Source organism: Astatotilapia calliptera, chromosome 3, assembly GCF_964374335.1.
Source record: "Astatotilapia calliptera chromosome 3, fAstCal68.1, whole genome shotgun sequence".
In the NCBI taxonomy this organism is placed as follows: Eukaryota; Metazoa; Chordata; class Actinopteri; order Cichliformes; family Cichlidae; genus Astatotilapia; species Astatotilapia calliptera.
In genome coordinates, this window is record NC_137424.1 from 33,430,171 (window position 1) to 33,448,369 (window position 18,199).

At 38.4% G+C, this 18,199-nt stretch overlaps 1 pseudogene; it reads right to left on the reverse strand.

Annotated features, from left to right (window-relative positions):
* Positions 1-4,229: 4,229 nt before the first annotated feature.
* Positions 4,230-16,248, reverse strand: LOC113014468 (uncharacterized; annotated as a pseudogene).
* Positions 16,249-18,199: the final 1,951 nt, after the last annotated feature.

Below are 18,199 nucleotides of genomic sequence, written 5' to 3' on the forward strand. Positions count from 1 at the left end.
TCCCCCCCACTCTGAGTTAAGAGAAAGGTTTGTATTGCTGTTTTAAGTGTGTGTATACCTGTAAAACTTCCAGGTTTGTAGTGGCTTACAACTCACAGAATGACCTAAATATTGGAAAAATGCTTTGATTTGACATCTAAGCTTGAGAAACAAAAGAACACGACTCTGTGGTGACTGCATTACAAGTTGTGCGCTTGTGTGTGTGCATGCACGGCAGTTGTTGCACATCCATTAGCAGGCCCAAAGTGGAACAGGTGAAAGCAATAGCAGAATGGCACATATCATCTCCAAAAGTGAATCTTTTCACTTCAACTGAAGCAGAAAAGCAAGGTGGCAATTGCTGTGCCATTCAAGCACCCCTGACAGCTCATCTCTCTCTCTCTCTCTTTCTTGCTTCCTCTATCTCCCACGCTCTATCCATCTTTTATTTGCTTCAATAAATACATCTACTTCCCTCTGCTTGTCGCTGCTCCTCCTTGGCTCATTTCATCAATCACAGACGATGGAAGAGAGCTACAGATGGACACACAACCGAGTGGACTGTAATAGGAGGAAGGAAAATGCTGGACCTGCAAATGTGGTGGTTTTATAAAGACACACGCAGCCACAGGTCTACAGCACATGAGGACAAGCCACTCGTGCACTGATATGCATATTCTTATTCTTCTTGTTAGGTTTTTCTGTTTACTTTACTACAGACTCAATTTAACAGAGGGTGAAGGTCACAGAGAGCATAAACACATCACACTCAGAGGGTGGAGCCTTACAGTGAAGTATAAAGTATGGACTTATCTGCATTAATGTGTTACTTGTAACAGAAAACTGATCAAATGTGGGAGGAATCAACCAAAAGACCTTTGCTCTGAAGAAAAATACAGTTCCACCAGATGGGTTTTGTTAAGTAACTTGTACAGTGACACAGAGAAGTGTGTGAAGTCTGTAGAAAAACACTGTACAACATGTGTGACAGACAGAAAATCTGCGCATAACATCATTGTGTCGGTTTTGTTGTACTCTTTTGTGTTTCTGTGGTTTTATTTTCCCTGCCACCGTACATGTTTTCTTGTGTTAGTTAGTTTTATAGTTTGGTTACTTCAGGTTTGACTTTGACGTTGTTGCCTTACTGTTATATTTACTTCCTGCAGCTGTTTTTATTCCCTGTTTTCTTTAATTGTTTCCACCTAGGTCTTTAACTAACTTTTTTACCAGTTAGCTATTCTCATGTCCTTCTGTCTTCTTTAAGATCATCTGTTCACCCACCTGTTACCTGTTTTATTCTCCTCCTGTGTTCCTGAGGTTCTTTGTGCCCTGTTTACTTCTTTGTATTATTTTTCGACTTGGGTTTGTATTGCCAGTTTTGTGTAGCTATTCTGGCTGTCAGTAAGTACGTATCCTGCCGGACTCTATTTGAGTATACTGAAATGTAACAGTTTAAAAGACAAAATTCTAAAAATGTTCTCATCATAATCCCTAATATTTATCCCAGAGTCTGTGTCCTACATTCTACATGAACACAGCTGGATTTGTACTACCATTTTTTTATGATTCAAAAAGGAGGGAAAAAAGTGTTAAAAACTGTAGTTCCTTGACTGCAGGAGTATTCAGCCCCCATACACTTCTCTGTTAAAATGCATACTTTTACAGTAGAAATAAAGAATTTTACAGCTTTGGACAAAACAAACAAACAAACAAACAAACAAACAAACAAACAAACAAACAAACAAACAAACAAACAAACAAACAAACAAACAAACAAACAAACAGTTTTGGTCCAGGGCTAATTTATCCTTTCATGGCAACTACCATGACTGACTTTAATAACTTCCTTATTGTTCTAATGTAGCATGGTGTGGAGATAATTGTACTAACAGTAATTGTTACACTAGTTATGATCATTTCTACATAAGAACAAACAAAAAACATCAAAAAGCTAAAACTGAGGCTACCAACCTGTGCCCATCTTTTATATACAGTTAATGAGAGCTATCTCCAGCAGTGTCCTCACTCAGTTAGATTCATAACATATGGGCTAGCCCAATACATCTCAGCAGTTTAATGTCTCCTCAGACTAAAAGTGATCAACTGGATGGTCTCAGGACATTACTAAGAAACATTAATGTCACATCAACATCCACCAAGAACAGAGCAAAACAGAAGTACCAGCAGCTGCTATACATATCGAATGGACACATTATGTTTTGCAAGTATTAGGGTATTAATCTGTGGTTTCAGATAAAGAAAGAACAAGCTACCAATCAGAACTAATGCAAGTGTTCGAATCAGTTTCCAGAAATGCCCTACAGCCGCTTAAGTATCTAATTACTGAAGTGGCTCAAAGAATCCAATCTTCAAAGCAAATGGAGCATGAGGCCCTGATAACATCACAAATGAGGTGCAGAAATAACAGCCCATCTGGACTTCAAGATGCAGTGTTCATACTGTTCATCATGGTGCTTAGCCTCGAAGTTTTCCCAGACGCGTTCACTGAAGGGCTAATTGTCTTAGAATATTCCAACATTTCCCAGGTTTGTAAACAATAAATTACTAAATGTCCACATAAGACAGTTGGGGTGTGAGGGCAGGACACACAAAAAACACACTGTTAAGTAATTGCGATTGTGTTATCTGGAAGATTAGAGAGGAGAGCAGAGGAAAATGGGCATTTTTTCTCCTTGTTACTATGGTGATTGTCTTTTTCCCTCATCGTTCTTTATCATCTTCTCTTTCGATGTTCTTGGATGCGTGTGAAACACACTGACATACACAGACTTTGTTTTGTCACTTTAGCTTAAACTGATGCTAGATAATTTAATCGGCTTCCCAGAATGCATCAGAGTCAAGGTGAGCTGCTGAAAAACATCCTGACTTGACTGTAAAACACTGAAATGGCAAAGACTGGATTTTAAAACCACCGTCTGAGCCACTGTGGGGATCTACAAACAATTTCACAATTCATTTTAAAAGAAAGGCAGAACATTTAAATTATGGTTGCATAAGAGGAACGTGAACATGCTGACTATTCACTCACCCAGCCTCATTCTCTAAAGACTAAAAAAAGGCAAAGATTCAAGTACAAAGTGAAGATGGCTCTAATACAAGCCCTGCAGAAAGAAGCATGCCATGAATCACGAAGTGAACATTTATGGCTTACATGTGTCCCCTCACTCAATATCAGAGAAACACTCTTCCTGTTTATGAATTCAGCGCTCAAAGACTTACACTACTAAAAATATTATTGCAATATTGCACACTGGAAACTATACTGTACCAAAATTATATTGTAATATAATGTTTCAAACTTTAAATCCAATGTATTCGAAGGTTTTAAATGTGGTTTTTAAAGATTTGATGCATCTTTAAAACCAAAACAAAGGAAACATTTTAGCTTGTTGGTGCAAATTAAAATTTATCTGATCAGATTTTATTGATCTGGGATCCTGTTGTCACCTTATACTTATTTTGAAATCAAATACATATTTTATATTTTAACAGAGTGAAAACCAGGTCAGCTCTTCAAGTGCGTGCACTGTCACACACTATAATCCTGACTTTACACAAAAAAAAGCAGACCTGAGAATGTACTGATGTTTTTTTTCTTTGCTTATCACCCTAAAGTAGCTAATCAATCGGGTGAAGATTTTTCCTATATAGCTTTATCAGAGTACACATGCACATCAGCATTTTAATTACACTGACTTCTCGGGCTTGAGTATCATTGCAATAGACTCGTCTTCCTTGCATTCTATTAAGAAAAGCACTGAAAAGTAAAACATTAGAGAAGGTTGGTGAATGAATGATAGACTGATCCAGTGGAGAGCCCTCTGGATGATGAGTGGAGCTCCTTTTTACTTTCCCTTTTCTTTCTAAGTGGATCTTACAGTTTTTCTCGATTGCTAAAACACATTTCTTGAAACTATGCCTCATATTCTCACAACAGTAAACACAAATCCATAACATCTCACTCAATTTCCCAAACATCCTATTTCCAGGTCAAAATGAAGCTCTACACTCAAAACTATTCACTCTTGCTGAAAAACCAAACTTTGCCCTCAGACATCAAACACAAGCCCTCAAAAACACACACACTACAACAGAGTTTTGCACACTGGTACAATTAATTCAAAACAATAGTTCCAAAACAATTAGGTTGCTTATGGTTCTCCCCTTCAAAAACCTTTTCACATGATAAACACAAAAGACGCAACCAATGTATGTACAGTGGCACATTTTTATTCATGTACTATACAGTACAACACACACCAAAAAACATCAGCATCCACCTCAGCATCTTGTCTTTGGTCTGGGTCAGGCCAGAGAATCTCATCCACATCACAGGCTATATTGGCCCTAGCCAGGCAGCGGGGGTAAAATCCTCTTGCATGCCTGATCCACCCCTGGCATGCATCTACTGATATGTCTAGGCAGGCTTCTTCCATGGCCTGAAGGAGGTGAACACGGACATAAGGTTCTCGGTCATACACTTTCCACCGCCATGCCGAAAATAACTCCTCTATCGGGTTTAGAAAGGGAGAGTATGCAGGCAGAAAGATATTAGAAAACCTTGGGTTATTGGTAAACCAGTCACGAACCAGAGCAGCGCGATGGAAGCTGACGTTATCCCACACAACAACGTAGTGAGGCTGCTCTGGCTGTGCTGGTTCCCTGTAGTCCAGCTGGAACATATGTTGTCTTAAACCATCAAGAAAAGCAAGGAGAAGCATAGTGTTATAGGGTCCTAGTACGGCATGGCGGTGGAGTACCCCTCGTTGGCTGATGGCTGCGCACATAGTGACATTCCCCCCACGCTGACCAGGGACATTTACAATAGCCCGATGGCCAATTATGTTCCTCCCCCTTTTCCTTCTTTTGGTCAGGTTAAAACCTGCCTCATCCACAAAGATTATTTCATGGGGAACAGGCCGTCCTTCAATCTCAAAGATTCTCTGCAAAACACATAACACAGTAGAGTCAATCGGTACCCTGAACCACAGTTCAAGAGTGCTGAAATGGCAGCATAAACTGCCATGCTGTGATGGTACACAATACTTTATACAGTATCAAAACCCATACCTGAACATATTCCACACGTTGGTTTTTCACTCTGTCAGAGTTTCGTTCGAAAGGGACTCGATATGCCTGTTTCATCCGGAATTGATTCTTTCGGAGGATGCGGTCAATTGTGGAGAGGCTGATGGCATTTATGCCTCGAAAAAGATGATCATCCTCAATCACTCTCCTTTGAATCTCTTGCAGGCGGATTACATTATTTGCAATTACCATGTTTACAAGTTCCCTCTCTTGCCCCTCCGACAAAAGCCTTAACCTGCCTCCACCAGGTGGTCGTCTCTGTGTCCTACAAAAATAGAAGCACTCATTACTGTAACTGTCACACATTCTTTTTACAGGAAAATAATGGAAACATACTGAAACTCAAGAAACATAAGTTCAGTAACTTAAAAGTTACTGTACAAAGCAGTCTTACTGCAAGTACACCTACCTGTTTTCCTCCCTGAAGGTTCTGATGATGGAGGCAACAGTGAAGCGACTCAAATTTGGTTGTACTCGTTGCCCAGCCTCCCTCATAGTCATCCCATGGACAAGGACATGGTCAACTAAAGTGGCTCGAATTTCATCCAAGACTGACTGTCTTCTTGCCCTTGCTCTTCCCCTTCCTTGTCGCCGTCGTTCTCCACCTCCACCTCCTTCACCACGTCCTCCTCCTCCTCCACCTCTCCCTCCTCCTCCACCACCTTCCTGTTGTCCTAGACCACCTCCTCCTCCTCTTCCACCACGTCCTCCTCTTTCACCACACCCTCCTCTTTCACCATGTCCTCTTCCTCCACCACGTCCTCCTCCTTCACCACGTCCTCCTCCTTCACCACGTCCTCTTCCTTTGCATCTCTTTGGATCCATTGTTTCAAACCTGAATGAGCTGACTTTGGCCCTTTTATCTATCCATCGCAGGTTCTGATTGGTGTGTGCTAAATTTTGACTCCTAGTGTTTCCACCTGGTTAATTGTGTGCTAATTGAGCTCAAGCTATGCTGACTTAAGTTAACATTATTGCATGCTAGTGCTTTCTAAATGACTACATGGTGTAAGCACTGTAAAATGTAGGGATTTGTGTGTAGAGTTTTGCAGTAACAGTTCACCAAATTTGAGTCATGTGTCAAAGCAGGGAATAGTGTTTATAGTTCACGGAAATGGGTGAGCTTTTTGAACAATAGCGTTACGGTTTTGAAATTTTAGTTTAGAGGCCTGGTTATAGTATTTAAGCAATCGAGAAAAACTGTAATATTACTTGTGATGAAGCTGATTGGCTAAAGCGTATGCTCTCCACTATGTACTCGCATTTTAATCTCGGTGCTGAGCAGCTGCTGCATAGTTGGATTCAGAGATTGGATTCACACAATAATTGTCTGTAATGTCATAACTCTGCTGCCTTTTTTCTCACTTGTATTTTTATCATAGCTGGTTTAACAGAAGTTATTTGTGCAATGTATGAGAACAAAATGTGCTGCATTTTGGAAAGAAGAAATCATTTGCAGCCTGTTTGGACAAACATAATAACATCAGGAAAATGTTCATATGTAATACCTAAGAGCTGGAAGCCAGTAAACTAAGACCTGTGGTTACTGTCTTTGTTTATATGCTTAAAATGCACATACATTTCATTCTCAAAATAAATGCTAACCCTAATTAATGCATAACCCTTTGGCTGGGTGCAGTTGATGTGTGTAAGCGCAGAAACAGGCTGGTAAATGGTCACTGATTGTGCAGCTGCTCTAAATATACTCCAGTTTGGAAGCTATGAGTAGGATTTTAAATATAGCCTTCTCTTTGTGTTCCTATCGTCATGCCTGCTACTTTGCTCGGCTCCCACAGGAATGAGGACAGCTAAAATAAATCCAATCAAATAAATACACAAGCAAAAGAGATCATGCAGGCGAAGAGTGACTGCTGAGTTTTTCTGACTCACTGCCTTAAAACTACGAGCTCCTCAGCAGAATGAAGTACACCAGCTGTGTGTTATCCAAATGACTGCAGGGACTGGCTGGGTGATTTATGTCCACATGAACATATATTTTTTTAAATTTCTCCTTTCCAGTAGTTTTAGCAAGCAGAATCATGATGATGTGACTGCCCTGTGGTGCCAAAACATTTTCTTTCAAGGTTGCTAGTCAATGTATTTACTTTTATTTATTTTCTTTTATTGTTCACAATGCCAGAGGTAAATGGACTGATTCTTATGTAGCACTTTTCTATTCTCCCAGAGCACTCAAAGCACTTTATACAACATGTCTCATTCGCCTATTTACACTTTATTAATGATTGATTAATATTTATTATTGATTCATTTATTAATGATTGATTAATAAATGGCTTGCTCTACCTCCTGAGCTACAAGAGAATGACAAAAACCAAATGAACTATGCAGAGTACACTCCAAGAGACTTGAGCTATCCTCCAAGAGTCCACTGTGAAGGTGCAATAAAACTTGGAGCCCATTTATGATAACATTCTACATCTATGCATACAGCTGGTGACAAGAGTGATCTTGCTATACTAAAGTGAGAAAGTGATATTACTATTACTAATGTGATAGGATTAAAATATGTGATTAATACATCAGAAAAGAAATGTGCCACCACAGTAAACATGAAATACAAACCAACAGCAATAAGGCCTGAAATTGGAGTCTTTATTGAACCTTCTGATAACTGAAAAACCAAACAAAATCTATTTTAATTTGCATATTTTGTGCAATATATTTTGGTTTTTCACACTGATCATGCAGAAGTCTCAAAAACTCCCCAAACCATATGCATCAAATATGATACACTTGATGTTTACAAGGTTAACACTGCAAGGTTTAAGTGCTTTAGTTTCATGAGAGAATCATGCCAAACACAAAACTACTGTTGTCCTTAAAAGAAATCAAACCTTTTTGGGTTTCACCCAGCAGTAAAATTCAGCGTATACAGAAAAATTATGATCCAGTACACATCATCAGATTAAAATAAAGCAACTAAAACAAACCAGACTCGCCTCAAAAGCTCCAACAATAATTTCAATGAGATAGCCTAAAGTTTGCACTCCAAACTGGCTAACAGTGACATACTGGCATTTAAAGGACAGTAAGTAGTATTTCCTGGTGGTTCTTACTGTGGTCTTTTATTTTGGAATCCCAATGGTGGATTCAGTTTCCATCTCACATAACATGCCCTTGAACACAAAACCAATGAAAGGAACTCTGACCTCTCCTGTGAAAGTCATGAATGTTCAATTCTCTGTAGAACTGACTAGATCATTTCATTTGTTGGTACAGCAGTAAGAGACCATCTGTCTTAGATTACTTGTTCAATTCTGCTTCTGCAGGCAGGTCAACTTGGGGATAATTCGATAGTCATACTACAGATATTTTCTTTCACTTTTATGTCTCATAAAAGTACTAGTTTATGAGATGAATGCAATTTTAATTTAAGTGTTTATTTAAAATGTGTTCTGTGAGCTGTTAGATTTTTGCTCAGTGTAAAGTGGCCATGCTCTGTTAAAATATTAAGCAATTTTAGTTACCCTGTTAAAACTCAAAGCCTTCATATAAAGTCCTTGATCTTAAAATAGTTTGTATTGAGTTTGCGTCAGCTGTTTGATCTCTGGCTGTGAAAACAGCAGCTTTCAGTGAAAGCTTGACAGGGGCTTTTGGGATGCCTTTTCCCAAAGGCCACGTGTTAGAGCAGCATTTTATCTTCTTTTCTCAGAGCTACTGCTGCAAATAAATATGAATGGAAATGCAGAAATACTTTGAAGCCTGGATGGAGAGTAAACTATCAACTCTAATTCTGATTTTGACTTCACATATTCCTCATCTTAAACCTCTTTGTTCATCTTGCAAGCATATCAAATCCTGAGGGGTGAACTGAGTTGAATGCTCCTGACTTGAGAACTGCTTTTTTTATTTCTTGCAAAATCCATCTGGGAAATAAACAAAAGCTGGAGATATTTTCATGACTGAAATGTTCTGCCAGTGGAAGACGGGATGTCAGACCACAATCACTTTTCAACCCAGAGCCAAAGCTGAAAAGCACAAAAACTCTTGCAGCATTAAGATCTAACCCACAACAACTTGTTTCACACAAAACCAAAGTCTGTTCTATGGCAAAACTGTGAAATACTGTCTGAAAACACTACTGAACAACTCCAATCTCACTATTTGTGTTGCATCTACAAATATGGTGAATCAAACTGAGTTCATTATAGCTCCCTGATGTCAAAGAGCAGGAAAAACCCAACTGGTGCTTGATGATTGGTGAAAACCACAACTCTACCAGGTTGTGATCCCATTTAGCACTTCTCTGAGCATTTAATTGACACATTGGGTTGTTTAATAAGTTGCATCATACAAAAATAGCCATGTCTGTTTCTTAATCTTAAAGGCTAGGCACAATTTAGTCAAAATATTTAATTTATGAGCATCAATAGAATACGCAGAATGGGGGATTTAAATCAGGGATTTAATCATTGATATTAAGAATAATATAGATTTCTAGATTGTACAAGGGTTTACAAGAGGTTAAGAAGCTGAACACTATCTACATTAAACAAAAATGGGAAAGGGAAACAAATATAGCAATTTCAAATGATATCTGGTATCAGCAATGTGCCTTTCAGTGGAAAATTCCTAGTTCTAATATATGGAGATGTTTTGGTTGGAAGAGTCTCTGTAGGTTTTTTATTACACCTGCACAAAGTAAACACTATTCTAATCACTCTAGCTGCTGGAGAAACTGTGGGGCCCAAGGAATAAAACACTTCCACTTGTTTTGGTCTTGCCCATTGATCAACACTTTTTGGGTATCGATTCATTCTGAGTTACAGATCATTTTTAGTATGCAACTCCCCTTTAATTGGGATGAACTGTTATCTGGATATTTATATTCAGCGAATGCAGATAAAATGTCCAAGCTGTTATATGGTATTCTGAGCCTGGCTGCCCGAAAGACTATTACTAAGAAATGGCTAAGTGTGAAAATTCCATCACTAAATGACTGGCATGAGACTGTTTATGGGTTGTGTAAAATGGAAAGAATTACCTTCTTTAACAGATTTCAATATGACATATTCATTGAGATTTGGGATAAATGGAAACATTACATTTCGTCAAGGAGACCCGATTTTGTTTGAATCTCTGTAATTCTGTATGCTATATTTTCGAACTGCTATGTGTATATATGTGTATGTCTGTATGTATGTAAGTATGTATAGGCGTATATGTATGCATGTAGGTATGTATATGTGTGTATGTATATGTATATGTATATGCATGTGTATATGTGTGTATATATGTATATATGACTAGATGGTACACCCGTTTGTTTATTTTTGATTACTTGTTTATTTCGGTTTATTTGTGTTCTCATAGGTTGTTTTATCTTACGTTCCTTATTAAATAATAATAATAATAAAAAAGATATTAAGAATAATATAACTGAGTCATACAATAATTAGAAACTGTTTCTCTGCTGCATCAGCTTGCCCCAAATATTAAACCTATTTTCTGTTTATTTGCAAGGGATTTTGTTGATGGCACACATTCTGAAATATTTCACATTTTTTTAGCCGGCTAAAGAAAAATATTTCTGATCTCACCCCACTCTGTCCATTCAAAACTTTAATGTTTTAAAGAAGTTTTTTCATATTGTAGGTCTTTACCCTACAATATGAAGTGGCTACTGTTGTTGTGACTTGGTGCTATATAAGTAAAATTATATGAATGCATTTGAATTTGAATTTAAAAACAGGAAATTTGCAGCCTGTAGCTGCTGAAATTGGGGAAGAGGTGTGTGTGTTTCACCAGGACAGGTCACCAGTTCATCACAAGACCAACACAGAGAGAAGGATGTTCATGCTTGCATCCATATTTACGGTCAATTTAAAAATCACCATTTAGATGTATGGATGTATGGACTGTGGGTGGGAACCAGAACACCCACAGGAAACCCATCTAGACATAGAGAGAACTTCAAACTATGCACAGAAGTCTTTTTTCTGTCAGGCAACATCAGCAAAAAATATTTCTTTTGAGGCAAAGGTGATACAATGAATATTACATTAAAAAACTAACCAAAAATCAATTTGTCCAAACTTGGATTTTGCAAATATCAATAGAAGCAACATGATGTTAAAATCAACTTGATATTTGATTTCATAGCCTTCTGTTCTTAGTGCTCTTTGATCTTATCAGATGTGTAAATACATGAACACGTGTCAAAAAAGTGTTACTGTAGACATGATAATTTCTTCAGGAGGCCTTGATGAGATGTTTTAATCTCAATGTTTCCACCTTTCGTTTCCTTACATATTTGTAAGACTGAGATGAGTTCCATTATGGAGCTCCACAGTTCTTTTTCTGGTGTTTTGGTTGACATCTCTTGATTTTCCCATGTGACAGAAACAGGCTCTGTGTTTTGCCTTATATGCATCCACAGCTGTGCCACCAGTTTACTCACATGGACTCTACTAACCAATCAGAAGCTTCTTCAGCTCAGAATGGAATCGTCTGGAGTTTCTTATTAATTAACAATAAACTTAGTGTATATGTACTCCTACATTTGATGAAAGTGATAATAAATAGGCAGGTCTGTCTCTCTTTATTCTGACATTTAACTAATTCAAAAGATATTTCAATATTTATCCAAAACAAAACAAGTTTACTCTAAATTGATGTTGTACAGTAAAAATGTTTTATGTTTTCTCCCTAAAGTGTATGTAAATATCTGGTTACAAATGTGAATATCCTGCTGTGTACTGAAATCCCTCTTGTTTTTCATAGAAATATACTGAACAACATACAAAGCATAATATATAAAATAACATTTACCTGAGTTTTTTCTTTGAAAGAGCCCTCTAATGTCCATTCTTATATTTCAGTACATAACTTAAACCGATTTAGTCGGGGAGGGTAAGAACTGAAAATATGAAATAAACACACGTAAGATAAGACTCTATAAAAAAAAATAGCATTTGTTCAGCTTTTCATTTCGCCATTTGTTGATTCACTTGAAGAGCAAGTAACGTAATATTGGTCAAGTGATCAGTTTGATATCAATCTTTCGTGATAAACCGTCATATTTACATTATTTGTACGGTATGAATGATTTGCTTTGGTACCTGCTCAAACTTAAGCTCTCCTTAGTATGGCTGGCTCCGTTTCTCCAACAGCGCACTCACAGGCAGCAGCTGCCCCGCCCTCTCGCTCAGTCACTTAGTGCCTGAGCTCAGATCATACCAATATCAGGGGGGATTCACGCACAGTCGTAAATTCCCACAGTGTGCACTATGTGCTTCGAATATTGTGTGTACTTTTTGTTTTATACAGTTGTCAGCCAGGCATCTAACTATGAAAAAATTACACTCCAAAAGACCCCGGGCTTCTGACAAAACAACCCGGGCTTAAGCCCAGTAAGCCACCCCCAGGCTCCGCCCCTGCTCCAAACTCCGCCATGGCCAAGACCAAAGAGCTGTCGAAGGACACCAGGAAAAGTATTGTAGACCTGCACCAGACTGGGAAGAGTGAATCTACAATAGGCAAGCAGCTTGGTGTGAAAAAATCAACTGTGGGAGCAATCATCAGAAAATGGAAGACATACAAGACCACTGATAATCTCCCTCGATCTGGGGCTCCACGCAAGATCTCATCCCGTGGGGTCAAAATGATCATGAGAACGGTGAGCAAAGATCCCAGAACCACACGGGGGGACCTGGTGAATGACCTGCAGAGAGCTGGGACCAAAGTAACAAAGGTCACCATCAGTAACACACTACAACGGCAGGGAATCAAATCCCACAGTGCCAGACGTGTTCCGCTGCTGAAGCCAGTGCATGTCCAGGCCCGTCTGAAGTTTGCCAGAGAGCACATGGATGATACAGCAGAGGATTGGGAGAATGTCATGTGGTCAGATGAAACCAAAGTAGAAATTTTTGGTATAAACTCAACTCGTCGTGTTTGGAGGAAGAAGAATACTGAGTTGCATCCCAAGAACACCATACCTACTGTGAAGCATGGGGGTGGAAACATCATGCTATGGGGCTGTTTTTCTGCCAAGGGGACAGGACGACTGATCCGTGTTAAGGACAGAATGAATGGGGCCATGTATCGTGAGATTTTGAGCCAAAACCTCCTTCCATCAGTGAGAACTTTGAAGATGAAACGAGGCTGGGTCTTCCAACATGACAATGATCCAAAACACACCGCCCGGGCAACAAAGGAGTGGCTCCGTAAGAAGCATTTGAAAGTCCTGGAGTGGCCTAGCCAGTCTCCAGACCTCAACCCCATAGAAAATCTGTGGCGGGAGTTGAAAGTCCGTGTTGCTCGGCGACAGCCCCAAAACATCACTGCTCTCGAGAAGATCTGCATGGAGGAATGGGCCAAAATACCAGCTACTGTGTGTGCAAACCTGGTAAAGACCTATAGTAAACGTTTGACCTCTGTTATTGGGGATATATGAGATCATTTGCTTCTTTGTCCAGTGAACCATACCATCATGCCAGGAATTATCTTCTTTTCCAGACGCAGACATATGGGTATCGGTAGTGACAGTAGATATCGTTCATGCACTTGTGTCCTTTAAGCACCAAAAACCAACATTAAGTGAAATCATGATAACATGAACACATACTTATTTGTACTGAGGATAAGATTTCGTTTTTTATGACAGCAAACCACCTTTTGACTATAGTTTCACAACATATATAAATACATAAATATATAGATATCATTTGATATATACATATATATTCATATTTAATGAAATACCACAATGTTTTGTTATGTAATATTAACTGAAAGATACTGTTATTTTGAACTGAAACAACCAGTGTAAGTATTTGACACACCAAACAAGTCTGGATACCCCCAACATCAGCATTACACTTTATTCATATACTTACTTGACCAGTTCATGTGCATGCAGTGCTCACTGCGGCGAGCATTGTTAGGCTCTCCGCGGCGAGCATTGTTAGGCTCTCCGCGACACCAGTACGTAAAACTGAAAGGAGTTCCATCGATCCAAAATCAATGATGCTCCTATAAAACAGAACAAAATGGACAATAATGCATTTAAAACTATGTACATAAATAGAAAATTATCAAAGTAAAATGCTTGATATGCAAGCCTTTGTTTCATGATCAGTAATATACCTTCTGAGCATCAGAGCCTCCAAGCGATGTAATTGGGTAACTGTGAGTGGCACGATATATGACCCTTTGAATCACCCGGTACTCTCTGAGGTTGCGTACAGATGCCAGGTTTGCATGCATAGACTGACAGTGTCTCTGTAGTGCAGATCAACAGACACCAGAAATTTCAAAGAAAAAAAAAAGCGATTTAACCAAGCTGGACTTTATAAAATATTAAAGGGAATTAACAGAGATGGGACAAATGAAAAAATCCAAATCACTGTTTTTACCTGAGCATGAGCCCAATCCAAATGATAGGGAAAATAGCGGTAGTATCTGTTGCCATACTTATACCAACCCCGATACTTGTACCAATACCATCTCTTCTCAACAAGATGTTCTTCTGGAAATAATACTTGAGTAAAAGTAATTAAGGATTTTAAAGTGTACATATTTGTTGGTGTATTTTAACATATTGGTTATATGTAACATTTCTGGAAATATTTTCTCTCCAGGGCCTCAAAACAACTTTGTGCTGAAGATTTAACTGCACATAAGCAGGATATTGATGTGATGCTCTTCTGTTCAGCGTCACAGAAATGGGATTAATTTCAGTGAAAATCCTGAAAATGTTGACCAACCTGATGGCTTTGCCTCTGTCCCACCATCTTCTGGAAGAGCAGGACAAAGTAAAACATTTAACCGTCAAAGTTGACAATTATATTCATACTGTTATTTGTATGATTAGTTCACACATACAGTGGGGCAAAAAAGTATTTAGTCAGTCACCGATTGTGCAAGTTCCCCCACTTAAAATGATGACAGAGGTCAGTAATTTGCACCAGAGGTACACTTCAACTGTGAGAGACAGAATGTGAAAAAAAAAATCCATGAATTCACATGGTAGGATTTGTAAAGAATTTATTCGTAAATCAGGGTGGAAAATAAGTATTTGGTCACCTCAAACAAGGAAAATCTCTGGCTCTCACAGACCTGTAACGTCTTCTGTAAGAAGCTTTTCTGTCCCCCACTCGTTACCTGTATGAATGACACCTGTTTGAACTCATCATCTGTATAAAAGACACCTGTCCACAGCCTCAAACAGTCAGACTCCAAACCAGAGGCGGAGCCAGACATTTGAAACACCCGGGGCTTAGCCCTAAAGGGTAGTATGCATGTGGAATTATTATTTTAGAAATGACTGAAAGATTAATAGGCTCTGTTTTGAGTTTTGTTCAAAAAAAGAATGACTTCATATAGGAAAAAATATATCACATGTGCAGGACACCTTAAACTAGTTTTTTAATTAAGCAGCAAGGCAGAACAAAATCAGGGCTGTATCAAGACACGAGGACTAAACCCCAATTCAACCAGACCCAGAACTGATCTGGAATTAAAACAGGACTACAACAGTTCAAAATCAGGACTACTGAGGACTTAACCAAGACAGAACCAGAATCAGAACTAGATGATAGTAGCACTAAAAATCATCATAGACCTGCACTACACTTATTTTTTAATTCTACCAAAGTCCACTATTTAGATTGAGAAAAGTTTATATAATTATTTGGCCGTGTTGTGCAAACAAGCCTGCATAACTTAATAAATATAGAATTTGAAAAATAACAAACCTAAAAAGAAACACTAGGTACGAGATACATGAGGACCTATGATACGGTGATACTTTTGGTAAACGACCATTTGACTAACATGTGTGTCTCACCTGCTCTTGTTCATCTCTGTTCTGTCCTCATTCTCCTCTCTCTCCCTCTCTGTTCCTCTCTCTCACCCTCTCTGTTCCTCTCTCTCCCTCTTTGTGCTGACAATCATCAAATATACAGTTAAAACCACATATTTATGTACTCTTCAGATCAAAACACAAACACTTTTTTAATTGTAAGATCAAATCAGACTAAATGTTTATTTTTTTAGATTGATAAATATAAAAAACATATTTGTTAACTTTAAGAGTAAAGAGAGAAACTATCTGTATTTCTTAATTGCAAATGGCACCAAATTGTATTCAAAATTGAGCCACACTTATTGTGTCCAACGGTCGATAGCCTCCATGCTCTCCAGGGGAGAGCAATTAAGAAGCAGCTGTAGGTGAAGAAACTAGATAATTAGAGCACATTACAGCTCTTCTCTCTGTGTGTGTATGCATGAATGGGTGTGTGCATGTGTGTGTGTCTGAGTCAATAAACACAGATACAGGAAAACAAAACACAAAATCTTTAGACTTGGCCATTCCTTGGGTCTTATACTTTTCACTCTGCACTCTACAGATACAATAAATCTGATCCAAGGTCCATCCAAAAATGAAATTAAACTAAAGCATTTAAAGTGCTTAACTTTAAATTTCCATACTAGATGGCTGAATGTGCCTTGTAGTAAAAAGCACTGAGTTCCCAGTTAGAGATGAACCTGCTACATTCAATATACAGGTTATACAGTGTCCTTTATAGAGGTCTTTTTAGGTTTGGTTAAGACTAGCCCACTAAACATTGGACATCGGATAGATGTGCTGATCACGTCTATATCTAGTCCATCAGTTCTTGATCAATTCTGGACATCTATACGACATCCAAACCAGGTCCACAATTTGGACGTCCAACATGACCAAACCTGGACGTCAACATGACATTCAACATTTGAACTTTGGACTCATTTTTCTTTTAGTACAAGTGTGTGTGTGTGTGTGTGTGTGTGGGGGGGGGGGGGATTGTTGTTTTTAATTTTAAACTTTTTCTTTAACTGGTTTATTTATTTAAATTAATCAACTTATCTTTTTGTAACCAGGTTAAAACTTTCATTTAACTATTAAAAACACTGAAATCCTGCTACTTTTACATGTTACAATGTAAAATAATAATGGTTAAAGTATTTAGAAACATTTTGGAATTAATTTTAAAAGGAGTACAATGTTTTTAACAAGTTTAAAAGAGCATTTGCATTATATATGATTCCTTTTTATTTTAGTGAAGCTGGTATCCTGTCTTATTGTGAAGAGCTTTGTAAGAGGAAGTGAGTGTGTTTGTGATCGGTAGCAGGACTAAGATAAGTTGTGATGGAAAATACGAGAAGTTTTTTCAAGTGTGTATGTAGGAACTGGACTATCTGCTCATCAGTTCTTGTCTTTACCTGTAAGAAGCTGGGGACATTTCTGCTCAAAATCCACCAGCTGCTTGCTTTTGTTTTAGTTCAAGACCGCAGCGCCATTTTGGAGATGTCCGCTGATCACTATGCATTCCTTCACACAAAACTGTTTCTGTACAGAAAACATTCCCTCCATCCTCTGGAAACATGTGACTACAGAGCCTATACATGTAAAAGCATTATAAAAACAACATCTAAAATGAGTCTAAGTTTGACATTGAAAAGACGTCAACAACTACCACTAAATAGCCCGCACACGGAGGTCGAAAAAGTACAAAAAAGTAACCTGATGTTACAAAACAACCCTTTCAGTGGGCCAAAATTGTATGTTTAAAAATGATTTATGAAATACGTCAGTCTGACATCACTTTGCACAGTGCAATGGTGTAGAGTTCAACACTTTTGCATGGCAAGTGAAAGGTTGTTTGTTCAATCCCAGATGGAGATACGAGTCCCCTTTGGCATTGCAGAAAAACTCAGCTGCTCTCTTACCATGGGAGGTGACAAGGGAGCAGCTGAATGTAGCTAGGCAACAACAGGACTTTCTTAGGACTATGAAAATATGACTTGGGTCAAAAACAAAGTTAGCCTTTTGCATATTTCTTAACAAATCTGCTAGATGACCACTAAATCTGTGTTGTGTTCTACTACTGATTACAATGGATGATGACAGCATACTGAGAATGCTAGAAGGCAGAGCACAGCACCTGGGACTAATAACTCAGTTCTCTATCAGATCCTTCAAAATGGACGATAGTGCTTTATCATTTCTGATGCAGCATCAGCACATTCACACATCCTCGGTCTGCTGAACTGTCAGTGTTTTTGTATGACCAGCCGGTCACATTGTCTTTGCTGTCAATGT